Source organism: Triticum dicoccoides, chromosome 4A (genome assembly GCF_002162155.2).
Source record: "Triticum dicoccoides isolate Atlit2015 ecotype Zavitan chromosome 4A, WEW_v2.0, whole genome shotgun sequence".
Lineage (NCBI taxonomy): Eukaryota > Viridiplantae > Streptophyta > Magnoliopsida > Poales > Poaceae > Triticum > Triticum dicoccoides.
The window spans coordinates 568,677,581-568,684,978 of NC_041386.1; positions in this window are offsets into that span (position 1 = coordinate 568,677,581).

Here is a 7,398-nt window from a genome sequence, read left to right on the forward strand (position 1 = left end):
TTGTGTTGGTGTGCATATTAGGGACGAAAGATTCCCATCCGCTAGCACATTCAACCAATAGCTGCATTCCGGCGTAGTGACATTGTCGAGGGAGAGGCGAAGACTAGTGTTTTGATGGTGGGGGCGCCTCGCCACGGTGAGGATACAGAGCCGCATGGTGTCCATCTGATGGACCCCCAATGGAATCTGAGGGGGCAACCACACCATTAATGGCGGGTAGTTAGCGGGCATGTCCCCCTATCGTCGGTCGTTATCTGTGCACGGTGCTGGATGTATCATGCTGCTTCAAAACCTGGTTGTGGCGCAACGAGGAAGAAGATGAAGCGTCCCTCTTGCGCCGGTGGTTGGGATTGGAGCGAACTCCAAACAAATGCCTCCACATCCTCCATACTTGGAGGCTACAAGGCATTTTTGGAGCTAGATCCATAATTTTTGACGATCGTGACACATATGACCTTTGCTAGAGTTGCTTTGGAATCTTTATCCATTTTCTACATTTACAAGATATTTCTACGTCATTGCTTATCTAATATAGCAAAATAGTTTATCCCGATACTTCAATTTATCTCAACATGGACACATGCTACATCATCAAGGATTCAAATGAACATGTATGCATGCATGGGGAAGAAGTTTTCAATTACTAGCAAGATGCTCGTGCATTGCACGGAACATCAAGATGCATTTTTTTACGAAACACCTGTTGTGATTGACCCATGCATCTTGAGAAAGAGGAGAGATAAGATGAGGAGGAGTGGAACGTGGTGGTGATTGGTGGTCGGACTGAGCGGAAGCATGGGGATGGATGACGCCGATAGCGGCCACCATGCCAGATTGTTCCAGAGGCTTTCTCTTTTAATTGCTCAACAATGAGGTTGTGGGAGATAAGGATGAATGAAGAAAGGCCTTATCGGTAAATGTGGAGAAAGGTGTGGGTATCTTTTTGCAAAATTGCCATAGTTTGCTTTATATCCGTCAGATATAGATCGGACGATCTACTTGCAAGATGGCAGGCACACCATCATCACCAACTCGGCTTTTTATAAGAAGTAGAGATTAGTTGATCCTCAATATTTCTATATATCTTAACATGCACGCATTCCACTTCACCTTACATACAACCTCATCATAGACCCACTTCAACATGCATGCGTCTTTTCTAATTATATCGTGCCACTTATGTTCGATAAATTGTTAACTATACAATAATACAATGCAATTATTCCTTTTTCTAATTAGAATTAGCAATTTTACTTACTCTGACTCCGTGTCTCCCTTAGTGAAATATTAATCCTCAAATTATTAACAAATAAAAATATATCTTAAATTCAATATTTAATAATTTATTTTTAGTTTTCATCGTTATTAACGCAAATATTCATGTTTCATACAACCAAATCTCAATGGATATATTGCAATTGATTCTCGCAGCAACACACAACGTATCATCTAGTTTACTCAAAGCGAAGAGCATATAATGCTATAATCCAGCCACATTGAAATAAGCGGGCATATTCTTCAATTTGTGGGCAATTTCTATGCTGTTTTTTTTCTAAAAAAGAACTAAAATATATTCGTAAAAGTTATGCTGTGTTCGGAGCAGATGGATCTTTCCACTGGCTGTTGTATTTGGATGGGAAAAATAGGTTCCCAACAGCTACTTGCACGTGGTTCATGGATACCTGCAGACCAGACGGAAACCGTGTTCCCCAAATCACATTCCAAAGTTCTTTTTTTCCTTATAAAAGGAGATGCAATGGCATTTTGTCTCGAGGTCGGCAGGGTAGCACCGCATCGCCGATCGATGTTGGGTGCAACTCCTCTTGACCTAGCTTCCGAGTACCAACGCACGCTCTCACACTTGGTCCATGGGAGCTAAGCCGTGCCACACTACCACGAGGTGTTACACTTACACACAATGTTAGGCGTAGGGTAGGTCCGTGATGGAGGAACTTTTCCGGTTTATTCCACCTCCGGGCTTTAGTACGTCTCCGTGTATCCTTTTCGGGACATGATGCGAGTGGTCCTGAAAAAGGTCTTGGAAAATTTGTGACACGTTTCATCAAGTAGTCAGGCTTTCCGAAAACTAGTGGACTGTCCCACACACTTTTGCGCTGCTACATAATGCAAAAAATTGAGTTGTTTTGCCTATTGCTTGTAGTTGACTAAACTTTCATGTATAATATATCACTCTCAAAAAGTACATCCTGAAGTTTAAATGCAGCTTAGAAAGTGCTTTAGCAAAAAATAAGTATAATATATTCTTCGCATGTATACATAGATGAGTATGATTAGATATGAAACGCTGAACTAGTTTTTTTTGCTTTCCTTGAATTTGGCCCCATCAATTCCACTCATCGGGCAATGCGTGGAGCGTGTGTAGGGTTGTAGGGGTGGTCTTTCTAGAGTGTAGTGAAAGTGCATCTAGGCCTTTTATTGAATTTGGAGACGATTCGTGACAAATCAATTAAGATGGCTAATGATTTCATGGTTTATCAAGCTTATTTCGAAACCTTGGTCTATTCGAAAACTTAGTCTAAAGAGTATGTTGAATAGAAACACTATTGGTGAACCCTCCCTACTTGGTGTGCTTACAAGTGGTTGTTATTTGTAGTTTGTAATGGTAATGAATATCCACGTCGAGTTTAAAAACAATCATACTATTAGAGGAGCATTGATTACCTTCAATCTGGTTTGGACCGTAGTAATAACCTTCTTCTCCAGAGACTTTGGAATTATTCAATCCAGAAAGTGGTTAAGCTAAATGAGGTTGCTTCTAGCAAGCCTTTGTTATCGCATAATGTCTTTGCCACTGGACCAAACACAAACAGAAATTGCGGCGGATTCGATCTCGAGCTGGATCCAGGGTCGACCTCCTTCGGGGGGCGCTCGGCCAGGATGGCGGGTGCGGCAGACAGGGCGAGCATGTATCGGGGATGGGTATAGGTGCGGCTGGGTGCGGGGCCATCTGCGAGGGGGGCGATGTGTGTGCGGCCGGGTCCGGTGGCCATCGCGGCGGGCTCTGGGTCGCCTGTGGGAGCTCGCCTGGTACGGTTGCCGCCGGCGTTCATTGAGGAGGAGTTCCCTCCACTGAGCCGAGGTGGTGGGTCCACGGAAGCAGTGTGGGGACGACGACGTGGCGGCAGGCCGTGAAGTTGGGCCGGCTGGTCCTAGGATTTTTTGGCATTAGTTTCAGGCGAACATGGGCCTCCACGTGAGCACAACCCAGTTGCACACGGGCAAGGGCCCAGGCACGCCCTGGTGGGTTGTGTTATCCTCCTTCACCTTATGGTCCTCACACGAAGCTTCTAGCGCCTCTTTTGTTCCAAAAAATCATCAAAAAGTTTTAGCTCATTTGAAGAACTTTTATTTCTGCACAAAAAACAACACCACGGTAGTTCTGCTGAAAACAACGTCAGTCCGGGTTAGTTTCATGCAAATCATACCAAAACCATATAAAATTGTTGTAAACATGGCATCCACACTTCATAAATTATAGATACGTTGGAGACATATTAGCATCCCCAAGCTTAATTTCTACTCGTCCTCGAGTAGGTTAATTATACAAGAAATAATTTATGAAGTGTGAATGCTAGCATAGTGCATAAGTTTGATCAATGATAATTTCAATCACTTTTCCTAGCATCATAACAACAACTCTTTCTCATAAAACTTCTCACTTTAAAGTAGCAACCAATTCACATGTTACGATTAAACAATGAATTCTCTTGAAACTTAACAACATATGTTCTCAGTCACCAAGCAATTGCAATTCAACTGATTCAACAAACTCTAAGTAAGAGCTCCACATACTCAATCATCATATAGTCTTCTATGATTGCTAGTACTCAAAGCATATTCTTAGAACAAATGACATCCATCGAACACATAAAAAGATAGGGGCTTAATGTTCGCCTCCCAGCTCATTTATCAAAGAGATAATTGTCAACAACAATAATTCATGATCAAATATATTTGACTGGTCATATGTGCCTAGATCTTTACCCACTCCATGATGCTTACCAACTAGAGAATAGTTGAGGTTGAAATGAGAATGCATACTGTTGACTCTTGCATAAAAGTAAATACTGAAAAGTAAAAGATAGGTCATTCGCAGAGGGAAACAGAGGTTGTTACGCGCTTTTTGGTTTTGTCTGCACAATCCCTTAATGCAAAAGAACGTCATGTTATATTGAAGGAAATATGCCCTAGAGGCAATAATAAAGTTATTATTTATTTCCTTATATCATGATAAATGTTTATTATTCATGCTAGAATTGTATTAACCGGAAACATAATACATGTGTGAATACATAGACAAATAGAGTGTCACTAGTATGCCTCTACTTGACTAGCTCGTTAATCGAAGATGGTTATGTTTCCTAACCATAAACAAAAGAGTTGTTATTTGATTAACGGGATCACATCATTAGGAGAATGATGTGGTTGACATGACCCATTCCATTAGCTTAGCACCCGATCATTTAGTATGTTGCTATTGCTTTCTTCATGACTTATACATGTTCCTATGACTATGAGATTATGCAACTCCCGTTTGCCGGAGGAACACTTTGTGTGCTACCAAACGTCACAACGTAACTGGGTGATTATAAAGGAGCTCTACATGTGTCTCCAAAGGTACATGTTGGGTTTGTTGGGGAACGTAGCAGAAATTCAAAAATTTTCCTACGAATCACCAAGATCTATCTATGGAGAGACCAGCAACGAGTAGAAAGGAGAGTGCATCTACATACCCTTGTAGATCGCTAAGCGGAAGCGTTCAAGTGAACGGGGTTGATGGAGTCGTACTCGTCGTGATTCAGATCACCGATGATCCTAGTGCCGAACGGACGGCACCTCCGCGTTCAACACACGTACAGCTCGACGATGTCTCCCACGCCTTGATCCAGCAAGGAGAGAGGGAGAGGTTGAGGAAGACTCCATCCAGCAGCAGCACAACGGCGTGGTGGTGATGGAGGAGCGTGGCAATCCTGCAGGGCTTCGCCAAGCACCTACGGGAGAGGAGGAGGTGTCACGGGAGGGAGGGAGGCGCCAAGGGCTCAGGTATGGATGCCCTCCCTCCCCTCCACTATATATAGGGGCAAGGGAGAGGGGGGAGGCGCAGCCTTGCCCCTTACTCCAAGAAAGGGGTGCGGCCAAGAGGGGGGGAAGGAGTCCATCCTCCCCAAGGCACCTCGGAGGTGCCTTCGCCCTTTAGGACTCTCCCCTTTTTCCTACATCTTGGCGCATGGGCCTCTAGGGGCTGGTGCCCTTGGCCCATGTAGGCCAAGGCGCACCCCCTACAGCCCATGTGGCCCCCCGGGGCAGGTGGCCCCACCCGGTGGGCCCCCGGGACCCTTCCGGTGGTCCCGGTACAATACCGATGACCCCGAAACTTGTCCCGATGGCCGAAACAGGACTTCCTATATATAAATCTTTACCTCCGGACCATTCCGGAACTCCTCGTGACGTCCGGGATCTCATCCGGGACTCCGAACAACATTCGGTAACCACATACAAGCTTCCTTTATAACCCTAGCGTCATCGAACCTTAAGTGTGTAGACCCTACGGGTTCAGGAGACATGCAGACATGACCGAGATGTTCTCCGGTCAATAACCAACAGCGGGATCTGGATACCCATGTTGGCTCCCACATGTTCCACGATGATCTCATCGGATGAACCACGATGTCAAGGACTCAATCGATCCCGTATACAATTCCCTTTGTCTAGCGGTATGGTACTTGCCCGAGATTCGATCGTCGGTATACCGATACCTTGTTCAATCTCGTTACCGGCAAGTCTCTTTACTCATTCCGTAACACATCATCCCGTGATCAACCCCTTGGTCACATTATGCACATTATGATGATGTCCTACCGAGTGGGCCCAGAGATACCTCTCCGTTTACACGGAGTGACAAATCCTAATCTCGATTCGTGCCAACCCAACAGACACTTTCAGAGATACCCGTAGTGTACCTTTATAGCCACCCAGTTACGTTGTGACGTTTGGCACACCCAAAGCACTCCTACGGTATCCGGGAGTTGCACAATCTCATGGTCTAAGGAAATGATACTTGACATTAGAAAAGCTTTAGCATACGAACTACATGATCTTGTGCTAGGCTTAGGATTGGGTCTTGTCCATCACATCATTCTCCTAATGATGTGATCCCGTTATCAACGACATCCAATGTCCATGGTCAGGAAACCGTAACCATCTATTGATTAACGAGCTAGTCAACTAGAGGCTTACTAGGGACATGGTGTTGTCTATGTATCCACACATGTATCTGAGTTTCCTATCAATACAATTCTAGCATGGATAATAAACGATTATCATGAACAAGGAAATATAATAATAATCAATTTATTATTGCCTCTAGGGCATATTTCCAACAGGGTTGGCGTATTTCGAGATTAGGATTTGTCACTCCGATTATCGGAGAGGTATCTCTGGGCCCTCTCGGTAATGCACATCACATAAGCCTTGCAAGCATTGCAACTAATGAGTTAGTTGTGAGATGATGTATTACGGAACGAGTAAAGAGACTTTCTGGTAACGAGATTGAACTAGGTATTAAGATACCGACGATCGAATCTCGGGCAAGTAACATACCGATGACAAAGGGAACAACGTATGTTGTTATGCGGTCTGACCGATAAAGATCTTCATAGAATATGTGGGAGCCAATATGAGCATCCAGGTTCCGCTATTGGTTATTGACTGGAGACGTGTCTCGGTCATGTCTACATTGTTCTCGAATCCGTAGGGTCCGCACGCTTAAGGTTTCAATGACAGTTATATTATGAGTTTATGAGTTTTGATGTACCGAAGGAGTTTAGAGTCCCGGATGAGATTGGGTACATGACGAGAAGTCTCGAAATGGTCGAGACGTAAAGATCGATATATTGGACGACTATATTCGGACATCGGAAAGGTTCCGAGTGATTCGGGTATTTTTTGGAGTACCGCAGAGTTACGGGAATACGTATTGGGCCTTATTGGGCCATACGGGAAAGAAGAAAAAGGGCCTCAAGGGTGGCCGCACCCCTCCCCTTGGTCTGGTCCGAATTGGACTAGGGAAGGGGGCGCCCCCTTCCTTCCTTCTCCTTTTTCCTTCCTCTTTTCCTATTTCGTATGGGAGGTGGAATCCTACTAGGACTAGGGAGTCCTAGTAGGACTCCACACTTGGCGCGCCCCCTCCTAGGGCCGGCCTCCTCCTCCCTTGCTCCTTTATATACGGGGGCAAGGGGGCACCTCTAGACACAAGTTGATCGATGTGATCATATTCTTAGCCGTGTGCGGTGCCCCCTTCCACCATAATCCTCGATAATATTGTAGCGGTGCTTAGGCGAAGCCCTGCGACGGTAGTACATCAAGATCATCACCATG